This window comes from Triturus cristatus, chromosome 8 (assembly GCF_964204655.1).
Source record: "Triturus cristatus chromosome 8, aTriCri1.1, whole genome shotgun sequence".
In the NCBI taxonomy this organism is placed as follows: Eukaryota; Metazoa; Chordata; class Amphibia; order Caudata; family Salamandridae; genus Triturus; species Triturus cristatus.
Window position 1 is genome coordinate 120,516,155 of NC_140591.1, and position 16,041 is coordinate 120,532,195.

Genomic DNA, 16,041 nt, shown 5'->3' on the forward strand with positions numbered 1-16,041 from the left:
ATGCAGTCTTCCACTCATCGCCCTCACGAACTCTTACAAGATGAATGTGCTCCGCCCAAATCCAATTTAGTATAAACAGTAGCCTGTTTTACCTGATCCAATAGGGTAGGAATAAGAGGCAAATGGTACCTATTTCTGATTGTGACATTGTTTAGGGCTCTATAGTCAATACACAAGCGTATTTCCCCCCCTTTCTTAGGTATAAAAAAAAGAGAAAATGAGACAGGCGATCTGGAATGTCGGATAAACCATTTTCAAGATATTCATCTAGGTAGTTTCTTAGATGTTTATTCTCCTTTTCAGTAAGTTCGTATATTCTACTACACGGTAAGGACGCTCCTGGCACTAAATCTATCCTGCAATCAAAATCCCTATGAGGCGGAAGGGTATTATCACTTTTCTTGTCAAAGACATCTGTTAAATCTGAATAGTCTGAAGGAACTCAGTCAAGTACTAAGATACTTTGTAACTCATCTGAAAAGTCAAATCCTTGCACCATGTTTTCCTTATTGCGTTCTAGAAACCAATAATCTTGACAATGAAGTGAACGGAAAGTAATGGTTTTAGAGATCCAATCTATAACAGGATTGTGTAGTTTTAACCATGGAATCCCTAAAATTAGTCTGAACTGAGGTGCATCTATGATATCAAATCTTATCTGTTCTCTATGAACTGAGGAACTGTCCATTTCCAAAATTTCTGTTTGCTGAGATATCGGACCTGACGTGAGTTCTTTCCCGTCAACTGCCCGAACAATTTCTGGGTGCTTTTTGATCTCAGTCTTAAACTCTAAAGTTCTTAATAATTTAGTGTCGATAAAATTTCCTGTTGCTCCTGAATCTATAAGGGCATCAATTTCCCAGATACGTATTGGGTCTGTTAAGGTTCTAAGTTTGACCTTTATACATAGATGACGACCATTTTGAGGGGGCTCAGTGGAGGCCAAGCTAGAATATGCACTCGACAAACGGACCTCTTCTTTTATCGAGCATTCTAGTTTTCGGATTGAAATTCGGTCACAGCTACTTCAGTAGTTTTTAGTTTTGATTTATTTGGACGCGTAGGACATTCTTTAACTCCTTCTGTGCCCATGACGAGATGGTCTCGTCATGGAGCACAGTCGCGCTGTGCCCATGACGAGACCATCTCGTCATGACACCCACCCACGGGGGAAGCGCTGGCGCTCCCCCCGTGAGTGGTCGATCTTTTTTTTTTTTACTGGGAAGGCAGGGGAAGACTTTCCCCTGCCTCCCTCTGCCCCCCCGCGTCATCAATGACGTCAGCGCGCGAGCCGCGCTGACGTCATTGGAGGTTTCCCTTTGCTCTCCGAGGCGCAGGAAGCCATTTGCCTCCTGCGCCACGGAGAGTAAAGGTGAGTTTTGGGGCTGGGGAGGGGGGTTTCTTGCATCGGTGGGTTTGGGTTAGGGTGGGGGGACTTTGGTATGCTAAGGCATGCCACGAGGCTCGGCTTCGTTCGTGTGTGCCTGTTGTTGCTTCCCTGTAAATTGTTTCCAAAGTTGAAAAACGCTCGTCTTTCTAGTTGCTTCCCTGTGAAATGGATCTAAAAATACCGAGAAATGCCCTTCTTTTTCATTTATCAAATCCAAAGTGCAGCAGCATGATTTTTGCATCGGTGGGTTTGGGTTAGGGTGGGGGCACTTTGGCATGCCACGAGGCTCGGCTTTGTTCGTGTGTGCCTGTTGTTGCTTCCCTGTGAAATGGATCCAAATTTGAAAACGCTCGTCTTTCTAGTTGCTTCCCTGTGAAATGGATCCAAAAATGCCGAGAAATGCCCTTCTTTGTAATTTTTCAAATCCAAAGTGCAGCAGCATGATTTTTTCATCGGTGGGTTTGGGTTAGGGTGGGGGCACTTTGGTATGCCCAGGCATGCCACGAGGCTCGGCTTCGTTCGTGTGTGCCTGTTGTTGCTTCCCTGTGAAAGGATCCAAATTTGAAAAACGCTCGTCTTTCTAGTTGCTTCCCTGTGAAATGGATCCGAGAAATGCCCTTCTTTTTAGTTTTTCAAATCCAAAGTGCAGCAGCATGTAGAGAAATAGAATTTCTTATATGATACCTAACTAATAGCAAGACAGAGGGGTTGCAAAGTGGCCGATTGTTTTTTTTTACATTCAAATACACCAGCATCACTTTACAGAGTTTGCCAGTGAAGTGCTACTTTCATTTTCTCGTCTTTCTTTGAAGAGCATTGTTGTTTCCAGGTAGGGAGAGTGTACCACTCCTGGAGGTACTGCAATACCTGGTTGATGGGTGGATTGGAAAACACAATGTGTACCATGGCTCTGTGTTTATGGATGTGGTCTTTTTACGTGTGTGTACAATGTGTGGAAAAGGTGATTTTTTCAGCTAAATTTGAGGTTTGCAGGGCATTCTGGGTAAGGAAACGTTGGGGGATCCACGCAAGCCATACCTCCCTGGAATCCCCCGGGTGTCTAGTTTTCAGAAATGTGTGGGTTTGGTAGGTTCCCCTAGGTGGCCGCTGAGCACCGGGCCAAAAACCCAGGTGACCCCCCTTGCAAAACCAGGTCGTTTTGAGGTAGGCAATTTTCATGTCGCCTCAATACGTTTTGGGGCCTTGTCTGTCGCGGGTACTTGGGCCTCCCACACGAGTGAGGCACCGTTTTTATCCAGAGACCCGGGGGAACACTGGGTGGTAGGAAATTTGTGTCAGCCCGGTGATGCCTCAACTTTCCCACACAAAAATGTGTGAAAAAGGTGATTTTTTCAGCTAAATTTGAGGTTTGCTGGGCATTCTGGGTAAGGAAACGTTGGGGGATCCACACAAGCCATACCTCCCTGGAATCCCCCGGGTGTCTAGTTTTCAGAAATGTGTGGGTTTGGTAGGTTCCCCTAGGTGGCCGCTGAGCACCGGGCCAAAAACCCAGGTGACCCCCCTTGCAAAACCAGGTCGTTTTGAGGTAGGCAATTTTCATGTCGCCTCAATACGTTTTGGGGCCTTGCCTGTCGCGGATACTTGGGCCTCCCACACAAGTGAGGCACCGTTTTTATCGGGAGACCCGGGGAAACACTGAGTGGTAGGAAATTTGTGTCAGCCCGGTGATGCCTCAACTTTCCCACACAAAAATATGTGAAAAAGGCGATTTTTTCAGTAAATTTGAGGTCTGCAGGGCATTCTGGGTAAGGAAACGTTGGGGGATCCACGCAAGCCATACCTCCCTGGAATCCCCGGGTGTCTAGTTTTCAGAAATGTGTGGGTTTGGTAGGTTCCCCTAGGTGGCCACTGAGCACCGGGCCAAAAACCCAGGTGACCCCCCTTGCAAAACCAGGTCGTTTTGAGGTAGGCAATTTTCGTGTCGCCTCAATACATTTTGGGGCCTTGCCTGTTGCGGGTACTTGGGCCTCCCACACGAGTGAGGCACTGTTTTTATCGGGAGACCCGGGGGAACGCTGAGTGGTAGGAAATTTGTGTCAGCGTGGTGATGCCTCAACTTTCCCACACAAAAATGTGTGAAAAAGGTGCATTTTTCAGCTAAATTTGAGGTTTGCAGGGCATTCTGGGTAAGGAAACGTTGGGGGATCCACGCAAACCATACCTCCCTGGAATCCCCCGGGTGTCTAGTTTTCATAAATGTGTGGGTTTGGTAGATTTCCGTAGGTGGCCGCTGAGCACCGGGCCAAAAACCGAGGTGACCCCCCTTGCAAAACCAGGTTGTTTTGAGGTAGGCAATTTTCATGTCGCCTCAATACGTTTTGGGCCCTTGCCTGTCGCGGGTACTTGGGCCTCCCACACGAGTGAGGCACCGTTTTTATCGGGAGACCTGGGGGAACGCTGGGTGGTAGGAAATTTGTGTCAGCCCGGTGATGCCACAACTTTCATGCACAAAAAGGTGTGAAAAAGGTGATTTTTTCAGCTAAATTTGAGGTTTGCAGGGCAGTCTGGGTAAGGAAACGTTGGGGGATCCACGCAAGCCATACCTCCCTGAAATCCCCCGGGTGTTTAGTTTTCAGAAATGTGTGGGTTTGGTAGGTTCCCCTAGGTGGCCACCGAGCACCGGGCCAAAAACCCAGGTGACCCCCCTTGCAAAACCAGGTCGTTTTGAGGTAGGCAATTTTCATGTCGCCTCAATACGTTTTGGGGCCTTGCCTGTCGCGGGTACTTGGGCCTCCCACACGAGTGAGGCATTGTTTTTATCGGGAGATCTGGGGGAACGCTGGGTGGTAGGAAATTTGTGGATCCACACAGATTCCGGAACTTTCCACCACAGAAATATGTTGAAAATGTGTTTTTTTTGTCAATTTTTTAGGTTTGCAAGGGATTCTGGGTAACAGACCCTGGTGGGAGGCAGTCAAGTCACCCCATCCTGGATTCCCCTGGGTGTCTAGTTTTCAAAAATGTATAGGTTTGCTAGGTTTCCCAAGGTGCCCGCAGAGCTAGGGTTCAAAAACTACAGCTAGACATTTTGCCAAAAAAAGGTCATTTTTCACTGCGAAATTGAGGTGTGACCTCGTTGCGTTTTGCGCCGTTTCCTGTCGCGGGCACTTGGCCGACCCAGACAAGTAAGGTACCGTTTTTCTCGTAAGACTTTGGGGAATGCGGGGTGGGTGGAAATTTGTGGATCCACGCAGATTCCGGAACTTTCCACCACAGAAATGTGGGGAAAATGTGTTTTTTTTGTCAATTATTTAGGTTTGCAAGGGATTCTGGGTAACAGACCCTGGTGGGAGGCAGTCAAGTCACCCCATCCTGGATTCCCCTGGGTGTCTAGTTTTAAAAAATGTATAGGTTTGCTAAGTTTCCCAAGGTGCCCGCAGAGCTAGGGTTCAAAAACTACAGCTAAACATTTTGCCAAAAAAGGGTCATTTTTCACTGCGAAATTGAGGTGTGACCACGTTGCGTTTTGCGCCGTTTTATGTCGCGGGCACTAGGCCGACCCACACAAGTGAGGTACCGTTTTTCTCATAAGACTTTGGGGAACGCGGGGTGGGTGGAAATTTGTGGATCCACGCAGATTCCGGAACTTTCCACCACAGAAATGTGGGGAAAATGTGATTTTTTTTGTCAATTATTTAGGTTTGCAAGGGATTCTGGGTAACAGACCCTGGTGGGAGGCAGTCAAGTCACCCCATCCTGGATTCCCCTGGGTGTCTAGTTTTAAAAAATGTATAGGTTTGCTAGGTTTCCCAAGGTGCCCGCAGAGCTAGGGTTCAAAAACTAGAGCTAGGCACTTTGCCAAAAAAGGGTAAATTTTCACTGCGATATTGAGTTGTGACCACGTTGCGTTTTGCGCCTTTTCCTGTCGCGGGCACTATGCCTACCCACACAAGTGAGGTACCATTTTTATCGGGAGACTTAGGGTCATTCAGTTTTGTAAAGGAACTGTTATTATCTATTGACTTTCGATGCATTTCTGCCTTCCAAATGAAAGATATTGTGTAAAAAAGAAGTCATTCTAAAAAATGACTGATAATTCTCATGCTAGTATGAGTATTCCCAATTTCAGAAATGTGCAAATATCTACTGTTTCTAAACTCTATATTTTGTTCCCATTTCAGAAATACATAGGTGTCTTTCATACTGATTTTTCCATGTACACATTTTTACTGAATAATTACTATATACCCGATACATAATAAAAAACCATTGCAAGTTGCTGCTCAGTTTTTGGCTCTGGGTTCGTCGGGTTCTTGGTGAACCTACAAGTCCTATATATCCTCACAACCAGTAATGTCCAGCAGATGTAATGGTATATTGCTTTCAAAGAGCTGTCATAATTAGAAGTTACAGGTGAAAACGTTGACACGAAAGGCTTTTTTTTTCAACAAATTTTCAATTTATCCTATATTTAACTGTTAGTTTCTATAAAAAAAAACCTTGATGGATCTACACAAATGACCCCTTGCTGAATTCAGAATTTTGTCTTCTTCTCGAAAATGTATAGCTTTCCAGGATCCATTATTGCTTTTGTACCCATTTCTGCCATTAACTGGAAGGAGGTCAAAAGCACAAAAAATAGCAAAATTAGGCTATGTCCCAGAAAAATGCCAAAACTGTGTAAAAAATGTTGGGTTTCTGACAAAAGTCTGGTATCCCCGAAAATCTGGGAAAATGGTGATTTCAACCCCACAAACCCTTTTTTGATAACATTTGCAGGGAAAAACCCAGATGCTTTCATTTGCAGCCCGTTTTTCCATTTTTTACGAAAAAACCCAAAATGTTGCTGTATTTTGGCTCATTTCTGTGACCCCTCCAGGGGAATCCACGAACCCTGAGTACCTTTAGAATCCCCATGATGTTGGAAGAAAAGGACGCAAATTTGGCGTGGATACCTAATGTGGTCAAAAAGTTACAGGGGCCTAAGCGCGCACTACCCCAAATAGCCAAAAAAAGGCTTGGCACAGGAGGGGTAAAAGGCTTGGCAGCGAAAGGGTTAACGAAATGCCCTGTCTTGCCACAATAGAGGCACTGGTTTAATTTTCGCCTCTTTTCTTTCTCTTCTTTACAGAGGGGACCCCGAATTGAACCTATCTGCATAGGTTCTGTCGAATCCGATCTATTTACTACTTCTCTCTGGTTATTAGTTTTGTCTTTGAACATTATTAATTTATGTTCGCCCTTTCCTCTTTCCCCTTTTCTCTCAGAAAGTCGATGATTTAACTTAACAACTAGATCTATAAATTCGTTAATATCATCTGGTGGGTCTAAAATTTGCATTACCATATCTTTTAAATACTCCTTTAAACCTCTATAAAAAAGTGAAACTCTCTTATCATACGGCCAATTAGCTTCTAACACTAAGCGATTGAAAACAGTAATGTAATGCAATAAATCTGAAGACCCTTGTTTCAAATTAAGCAACTCATGATCCGCCGATTGCACAAATACATGTTTTGCAAAAATCTTCTTCATGGCCCGCTCAAAGTTTTTAAAATTGTACAAAATGGGATCATCGTTTTCAACCAGAGGAACTGACCAAAGGGCAGCGTCGCCCCCTAAGTATGACAAAATAAAGGCCACTTTAGATGAATCGTCCGGGAAAGATGAGGTTTTGGCTAAGAAGTGCAAATGACATTGATTCATAAAAATGGTGAATTTATTACAATCACCATAAAATCTTTCTGGTTGTGCGAGAGGGACTGCCACTGGAGTAATAACCTGAATTTGCGTTGGAGGACTCGAAGAAGATGAAGAGGCAGGGTTAGAAAAGAGGCTATGGAAGGTGGCTGGTTTAAGAACTGGTTTTTGTTGCACTGCGCCTTGAAGAGCTGATAAATCTCTTCGTAAGGCTGCGTTTTCGTTTTTAATATCATTTAACATAGCAGCTATGTCTTGTAAGGAGATTGGTGCTGTTGGATCCATTGAGTTCAGGCGAAAATTTCTTCTTGGGCTTTGCCTTCTGTCATGGTACTACGTCGTCTCTTACCTTATCTTCTTATGACGACGTAGTGAATTTTTCACAGGGACACAATGGACCAACATCCCTAACCTCTAATTAACAACTTGTGATGGTGAACTACAACAAGATACTATTCAGAATATAGGGAGGAGGGCCGGATACTGGACGCTGTGGAGACTTGCTGTCGACCTGTGAAACAACAAGCAAGGGTGCGTCAGAGTTTAGCATTTCTTTTACCTTGTCACCTTCACTGCGTTCTATACTCTTTCTACGTCTCCTTATTAACCTTTGTTCCTGGGCCTACCTGCGATCAGAATGTGGATGGCCTACGTCCAGTATTTTCTTGTCTTGGTGTTGATGATCAGCGAGAAGAGTAGTCAGGCAATCTCTTGAAATGGTTCTATAGGTGTTAGGATCGTTACACTGCAAAGTAAAACAACATTTTACTCTTCTATGTTTTAACACTTCTATACATAAGTTTTAGATTACAAATTACTTTCACTCACGTGTCTTTCTTGTTGTCTTTCTTTTTAAGTTGGTCTCGCTTTTCTGAACCTTTCAATAACTGTAGCCCGACTAATCACCAAGAGTTAACCCCTTCTGTGCCACGCCCTTTCCCCCTCCTGTGCCGGGCGTTACATTAGTGGGTGGGGTTCATGACATAATAGTCTCATCATGGGCACAGCACGACCGTGCTCCATGACGAGACTATCTCGTCATGGGCACTGAAGAGGGTAAAATCAGCAATAAACATTGTACTATTTGTTTACATAAACCTTTCTAGAAACTTACATTATTCACAAAACATTATTTCACAAAACATTATATTTTGCCCTTGTTTCATTTCTACAAAATGTTCTTATGTATCGAATTCCTACTATTGAAAACTTCAGGGGAAACTGAGTTCGTCTTCTTGTTAATAAGAAAATAAGCGGAAGTTCCAAAAATTAGGTTAACTACAAATAACTGTCTTGCGACGGGCGCCTTATTTCAGAAAGTACTTAACTCCTTCTCTTGTCTTTTCTCTATTGCAGGGATCTGTTGCGTAGAATGAAGCATCCGTGGATCAGAAGAAACCGGAGGTTCCAGATAAATCAAGTAAGACGCGAAGAGCACAACAGAGCTGCTACTCGGGAAGCAAGCGGAAGGCAAAGTGCTTTCCAGGACACCTGGTGTGGCTTTTATAGTCAGCCACACCCAGTGTTAGCGCGCACCGTAGCCACGTACACGGGTGCGTGCTGAAGCATCTCCCGTTCCTCGCAGGGTAAGTCCCGCATTACATGTTCTCCACTGATCGCAGAAAAGCGGAAAATGCACAAAGGTTCTCAAACAAAACAACATTAGTCATCAAAGTTCAGAGAGCGCATTCTGTGCCATACATCAATAATAACCAACAGAGTGAATCTAAGCACACTGCAAACAACGTACTTTTGAGGTTAATATCCCTACATTCATTCTATATGCACACATACAAACCCAGGCAGTGCCGGTGCACGGGAAAGGGGTGGGTTTTTCCATTTAGAATCAACTTTACACTTGCTCATGAGTCAAGTGTTTTTAGCATGATGTTACAGAATCGTGACAGCCATTCACTCCGTCGGATCGCAGACAACATGGGCAACCCTCCCTGTGCCACCAGGTGAAGACCACCACCAGCCCCAGGGAGGGAGGAGGAGGAGGATTCGTCCAACGGAGCGTCCCAAGCATCGTCAAGGCCTGCATCTGAGGGTCCCTCGAGGAAGGTGGGTCGTCCACGGAAAAGACCGTGAGAGGCAGTGGCCCATCCACATCTCCCAGGTCACCTGGCCTGGCACCTGGCCTTCATGTGCAACAGCATCACCTCATTGACTGACATCATCTGCCACATGGACTTGCTGGTCACAGTTTGACCAATGATGCCAAACACTGTGGTCTGGACTCTGATGACTTCAAATGCCAAGGATCCCATCTCCCCCTGTGAACTTTGGATTCTATGGTCCCTGCATTGCACCTTTTTCTGTGCACAAATCTCGACCCAGAGATATAAATAAAAAATTAATACATGAAATTTTATGTTGCAGTCATTTAGCATGAGTCCACAACATACGTGTGGGGATATGTCGAAGTATGCCTGAGTGTGGAACTAACTCCAGCCATCCATACACTTGGATCTGAGTCCGTTCGAGGAAACACATGGGTCACAATGTATCACAAAATACAGACATGGAGCCCAATACTCATCCGTGATGGCCTCAAGCTGCTGAGGGGGGGCTTGCAATACTGCTCAGACAGACCAATTTGGAAGAGTATCATGAAGGTGTAGAGGTCATGGGTCATGTTGATGTGCCTGGGGAGGGAGTCCCAGGTCTGTTTGGCGAGGTGGGAGAACTATCTCCTGCATGCAGTTTTTATGTGGATGTGATGAATGGTGGCCAGGGCAAGGTGGGCTGCATGGAGTTGGGCCAACGAGGGGTTGGATGACAGACGTACAAGGTCGGTTTCGGGTCTGGGGTTGTGGACTGCCTCCTGAGTGTGGTTGAGGAGTCTGAAGGTGATCCTGCAGCAGACAGTGAGCCATTGTAGCTATCTCAGGTGGACGGTGATGTGGCTGGGGTGGGGGATGTTGAAGATGAGGTGTGTGGATGCACCCTGGATGTGGACAGGTTCTCCTGCAGTTTTGCTGTTGATCTCCGTGGAGGTCGCTGGTGTAGTTGAGCCGGCTGGTGTCGTGGGTCTGGGGGACGGTCTGTCTTGCCTTGGAGTGGATCTATCTGTGGATCATTTGCAGCATGCGGAGGGTGTTGCAGCATGAGGTACAGATGGTGGTGAGTTGCATGGTAATTGTGAGCGATGGGTCCATGATGAACACCAGCTTGCGTGAGTGGCCACTGGGTGCTGGTGCGGTGTCCAGACCAGTGGGACACAAGGAGTTGACCAAGCTGTAAGGGGACAATCCTCAGATGATGACCTCCAAGTCCAACCTCAGGTGGCTGATGTTCAGGCATTCGTCAACGGATCTCATGCCTTCTTGAAGTTTGGGTCTGGCAATGGCTGGCTCTTTGGTGAGTTTGAGGAGCAGCTGGGTGTCAATGGCATACGAGATGATGATGAGGTCGTGTGCGCATGTGATGGTGGAAAGGGGGGTCATGGAGACATTGAAGATCGTCACGCTGAGAGATGAGCCCTGGGGCATGTGCCAGATGACCCCAGTGTACTCCATGCTGCAGGCTGGAGGCAGACTCCCTAGGTCTTGCTGGTGAGCTACTTTCTGATTTAATCCTGGGCCCTCCTCTGGATACCAGTGTTGGAGATGTGTGAGCTGACAGTGTGTTAGCACATAGTGTAGAATGCCGTTGAGAGGTCAAGGGGGGTGGGCTCACCATTGTTGAGCAGGGCAAAGTTGTCGTTGGCAGTGGCAATGATGACGGTTGCAGTGGTGTGATTACTGTGGAAGATGGTCTGGTGGCGGTTGCTTGGAGCTGGTTGCCTGGAGGAAATTTGTCAGTTGCTTGTTGAGTGTCTTCCTGATGACATTTACTGGGTAGGGAAGCAGGGTGATGTACCAGGAGATCCTGCGGTACTGCCGTCCGTTGCTTAAGAAGGGCCTGGGTCCCTGCATGCCTCCAGCACCCATGGAATGTGGCAAACTCAAAGGAGACATTCATGACACGCTGGACGTGGGCTTCAAGGATGGGGAATGATGTGGTTGAGATGTTGTGTGGGAAGGGGCCTGATGGAGAGCCAGAGTGGAAGGTGCACATGAGCCAGGTTGTGTACTTGCTGCTGACGGGAGTCCAGAACCTGAGGGGGGTTTGTCCTGGGAAAAATAGTGCTGTCTGCCTCTGTGTGCCAAGGCTGTTGTGTATGGCCATGAGCTTGCAGTGGTACAAAGCAGAAATTAGGCAAAAAGTAGCACACAAAGACAAGGAAGTCAGAAAGGCACAGTGCAACAGGTGTATGTAAAGGAAGGAGTGTCAGGTTACTCATGGGTCACTCTGAGAAAATGTATGAACAATCACCAAAAATGATGGCCACAGGATCAGGCAACAAAATGCGGAGCTACGCACAGGAGACACACCATCAGCAGGCGTTCACGTCCCGTTGTGGGGAGCAACCTGCACAAATACAAACACAACCAGGCACTTCATGCACAATAGATATTATTAGCCATGAAGAACTGCATGCATGTTGCCGAAGTACACATACACACATATGCTCAATATTTGACAATTATGCCATAGATGATGCATGCAAACTGGCAAGAGAGATGCAGTGACAGAGATGAGGCACTTTGGATTGTGCTGAATACCTTTATTCTACATACACACACAAAGGAAAATGCATCCATATGAACAGACTCACAGGTCAGTTGACAGAACATGTGGGACATATGCTGGATCCCCCCTTCACAACACGGATGATGTCAATCCCATTGAACTGGCACACAAGTTATGGGGATGAGCCAAACACATCCTGCTGCACACGGAGAGGCTGCAATTCCCCATAGAGCCTGTTGTTGTGATGTCCCACACTTTGTCCACCCGTAGCATGCGCAATGTTTCAGAGGCAAGGTTTACACACATTGATGCCTTCATCAGACGCCACACTTCACTACAGATGACTGTCAAGAAGGGTGACTATCATGTCATGGGAGTGATGCTACATGTTATATGCTCCATGGTGAGAAGACATGTATGCATGTTAGCACAACATGCACAGAAGCAGGCCCACACATTCCCAACCCGTACCACCACCAAAAAGCCTTGCTGCAATCCTTACCCAAACTGACATTTCTACATGTACGTGCATGGAACGCTGATTCAGCACACGTTGCAATCCTCATGAGGAATAGCAGGAGGACAACGATGACACGAGCAGACAACAGGTGCAAAAACCTGGGAATGACAGACACACAAGAAGTCACCTAAAACAATTCTCTCCGCACACATGGACATTTACAAAACATGAACAAGGTTGGACACATGTAAATTTCAAAGAAAGTCTCTCCTCAAAACTGTTTGGCATGACATCATCACTCAAGTGACACATCAGAACACACATCAAAGCCACTTTGCATTCAGTCAGCTGGACACACACATTGCAACACATGCCACTCAATGCTACAAGCTTGCACACTCATACCCAGTGACTCACCATTATGAGAAGAAGTTGCGTATGAGCTGACTCCGGATATCATCCTCCTCCTCATCACTAGCCTCGTGAGCAAGCCCTTGATCCTCCACCGGTGGATGATCCTGCTCATCTGGATCCAGGATGAGTGGCACTGCCTTCTCAACTGCCATGTTGTGCAGCATGCAGCACACGAGGAAGATTTGGCACACCTTCTCTGGTGCATAAGGGAGGGACCCGCCTGTCTTGTCCAGGCACCGGAATCGGCTCTTCAGGAGTCCAAACGTCCTCTCAATCACTCGCCTGGTCTGTCCGTGTGCATTGTTGTACCGGTGATCTGTAGGTGTTCTTGGGTCAGCAGCCATGGCATGTTGGGATCGCCAGAGTCCCCTACATGGAAACATCATGTAAATAAGTGGGTCAAGAGATGCCGTAAGAGCCAAAGATACCGCAACACACTGGACAGAGTATACCCACCAACAAGACATGCTCGTTCGTTGTGCAGCCTCAGCATCATTTGTGGCACCCTGCTATGACTCATGATGTAGGCATCGTGTGCTGATCCTGGAAAACGTGCACAGACATGGGAAATCAGAATGTTAGCAAGACACACCACAAGGGAATTTATTGAGTGGTAATGTTTTCTATTGTGGTGGTACCAAAGCCACATGTGTACCATCAATGGACCCAATTACATGGGGAATCCCTCCCAGGGCATAGAAATCCCCCTTGACATCTGTCAACTCCTCAGGATTAGGAAATTGGATGAATTCATCAAGGTGCTCCCACATGGCTGCTAAAACATCACGTAGAACACGGCTGAACATTGTCTGTGACATCCAACCAACATCAGCTATGGTGAATTGGAACGTACCTGTGGCAAAAAAATGTAGGGCTGCCATCCCCTTCATCTTGGGGGTCAGCGCAGTAGGATACCTGTGTCGCGGTTGGAGGTGTGGTGCCAGCTTGTCTGTCAAGTCCTCAATCAACTGGCGAGTGAATCTGTAACGGCGGATGCAGGCTCGTTCCCTCATGGCACCCAAGTCTGGCATTGTTCTTGGGACAGGCTGTGCCCTGCAAGACATTGTTTGTAAGAATGAAGATTGAGAGTCTGCCAATATCAATGTCAATGAACATAGCACATGCTACACTGCTAATACACATCAGGTAACTATGGAGTCGGGAGTGTGCAATACATACAGGACACATATGCCAGCTTGCTGGCACTCCTACAAAAACCCAGATACACCTGTTCATTGTCAAGTCTACATGACATGCCCTGAAATGAGCTGGGGGCCAGTCTGAGTTGAAGAGCCACAGATATCACCGGAGTGACACACAACCACATTGCTGCATTGGAAGGATGTCATCTCATCCACACAGCTGACTGCAAGGCACACGCACAGTTCACATGGAATGTCAAATGTACATATCAAACACATTGCGATGAAGGGGTACACGTGACAACAGAAAGACACAGCCATTGAGACAACGCAGACATGTATGACTGGGAAAATATGATGTCCGATGCACACAGACCCTACAGCCGTGGGAATCTACATGTGGCATGGTGTGCCTAGATGTGTTCCATGCCCTTCTCCACACAGACCCATGTTGGATGCACCAACAGCACATGCAGTTGACGGAACACTGACATCAAGCTCATGGGAACACATGACACACACCTAACATAGTCACAAAGGGGCACGCTGATCGTGACATGTCAGTTGATAGAGTGTCCCTGTCCCTGGCATCAGGAGACAGGTGCGGGTGTTGATGACTGTGCCATCCCACTGCTGCTGTACATGACACAGTTGGACTACAGACACACATGTGGCAAGTGGCAAGGTGATGTGTGCCACATAGTGCCCCATCACACATGACATGTGTTCACAGGTCTTCACACATCAATTGTGCAACTAGATGAGATGAGCTGTGCAATATCACTGGCTGCCACACCTAGGACCTGCACATGAAAGTATGCAATGACAAGTACTTGATGGACATCCTTGAGCGACTTGTAGCCCTCCATTCCTGGCATGTGTACGCCTGTATTACCATTGTAAGCATGTGAAATGCGTACCCGTATGTGTGAACTAGTGCGTACCCATACGTGTCTATACTACTAGTGCATACCCGTACATGTCAAACGCACTGTACTACTAGTGCGTACCCGTACGTGTGAACCAGTGTGTACCTGTACGTATCAAACGCACTATACTACTAGTGCGTACCCTTCGTGTGAACCAGTGCGTACCCATACGTGTCAAATGCACTATACTACTCGTGTGTACCCGTACGTGTCAAACGCACTATACTACTAGTGCGTACCCGTACGTGTCAAACGCACTGTACTACTAGTGCATACCCGTACGTGTCAAACGCACTATACTACTAGTGCATACCCATACGTGTCAAATGCACTGTACTACTAGTGCGTACCCGTACGTGTCAAACACATTGTACTACTAGTGCGTACCCATACGTGTGAACCAGTGCGTACCCGTACGTGTCAAACGCACTATACTACTAGTGCGTACCCATACGTGTCAAACGCACTGCACTACTAGTGCATACCCGTATGTGTCAAACGCACTGTACTACTAGTGCGTACCCGTACGTGTGAACCAGTGCATACCCGTACGTGTCAAACGCACTATACTACTAGTGCGTACCCGTATGTGTCAAACGCACTGTTCTACTAATGCGTACCCATACGTGTCAAACGCACTGTACTACTAGTGCATACCTGTACGTGTGAACCAGTGCGTACCCGTACGTGTCAAACGCACTATGCTACTAGTGCAAACCCGTACGTGTCAAACGCACTGTACTACTAGTGCGTACCCGTACGTGTCAAACAAACTATACTACTAGTGCGTACCCGTACGTGTCAAATGCACTGTACTACTAGTGTGTACCCGTACGTGTGAACCAGTGCGTACCCGTACGTGTCAAACGCACTATGCTACTAGTGCATACCTGTACGTGTCAAACGCACTGTACTACTAGTGCGTACCCGTACGTGTGAACCAGTGCATACCCGTACTTGTCAAACGCAATATACTACTAGTGCGTACCCGTACATGTCAAACGCACTGTACTACTAGTGCGTACCTGTACGTGTCAAACGCACTGTACTACGTACCCATACGTGTCGTACCCGTACGTGTCAAACGCATTGTACTACTAGTGCGTACCCGTACGTGTGAACCAGTGCGTACCTGTACGTGTCAAACACACTATACTACTAGTGCGTACCCGTACGTGTCAAACGCACTGTACTACTAGTGCGTACCTGTACGTGTCAAATGCACTGTACTACTAGTGCGTACCCGTACGTGTGAACCAGTGCGTACCCGTACGTGTGAAACGCACTATACTACTAGTGCGCACCGTACGTGTCAAACGCACTGTACTACTACTGCGTACCCGTACTTGTCAAACACACTGTACTACTAGTGCGTACCCGTAAGTGTGAACCAGTGCATACCCATACGTGCGAAACGCACTATACTACTAGTGCGTACCTGTACGTGTGAACCAGTGCATACCCGTA

General features: G+C 46.8%; 2 long non-coding RNA genes across 2 annotated transcripts in view; both read right to left on the bottom strand.

The window, feature by feature from the left end:
• LOC146801670 (uncharacterized) overlaps positions 1 to 16,041 on the bottom strand; it is a 399,120-nt gene that overhangs the window by 113,026 nt on the left and 270,053 nt on the right. The window lies entirely within an intron of this gene.
• The window catches only part of LOC146801671 (uncharacterized), a 140,024-nt gene continuing 131,660 nt past the window's right edge, over positions 7,678 to 16,041 (bottom strand). Inside the window, exon 3 of the long non-coding RNA XR_014968059.1 lies at positions 7,678 to 7,796. This is a non-coding gene — a long non-coding RNA (uncharacterized LOC146801671). The remainder of the gene's footprint in view (positions 7,797 to 16,041) is intronic.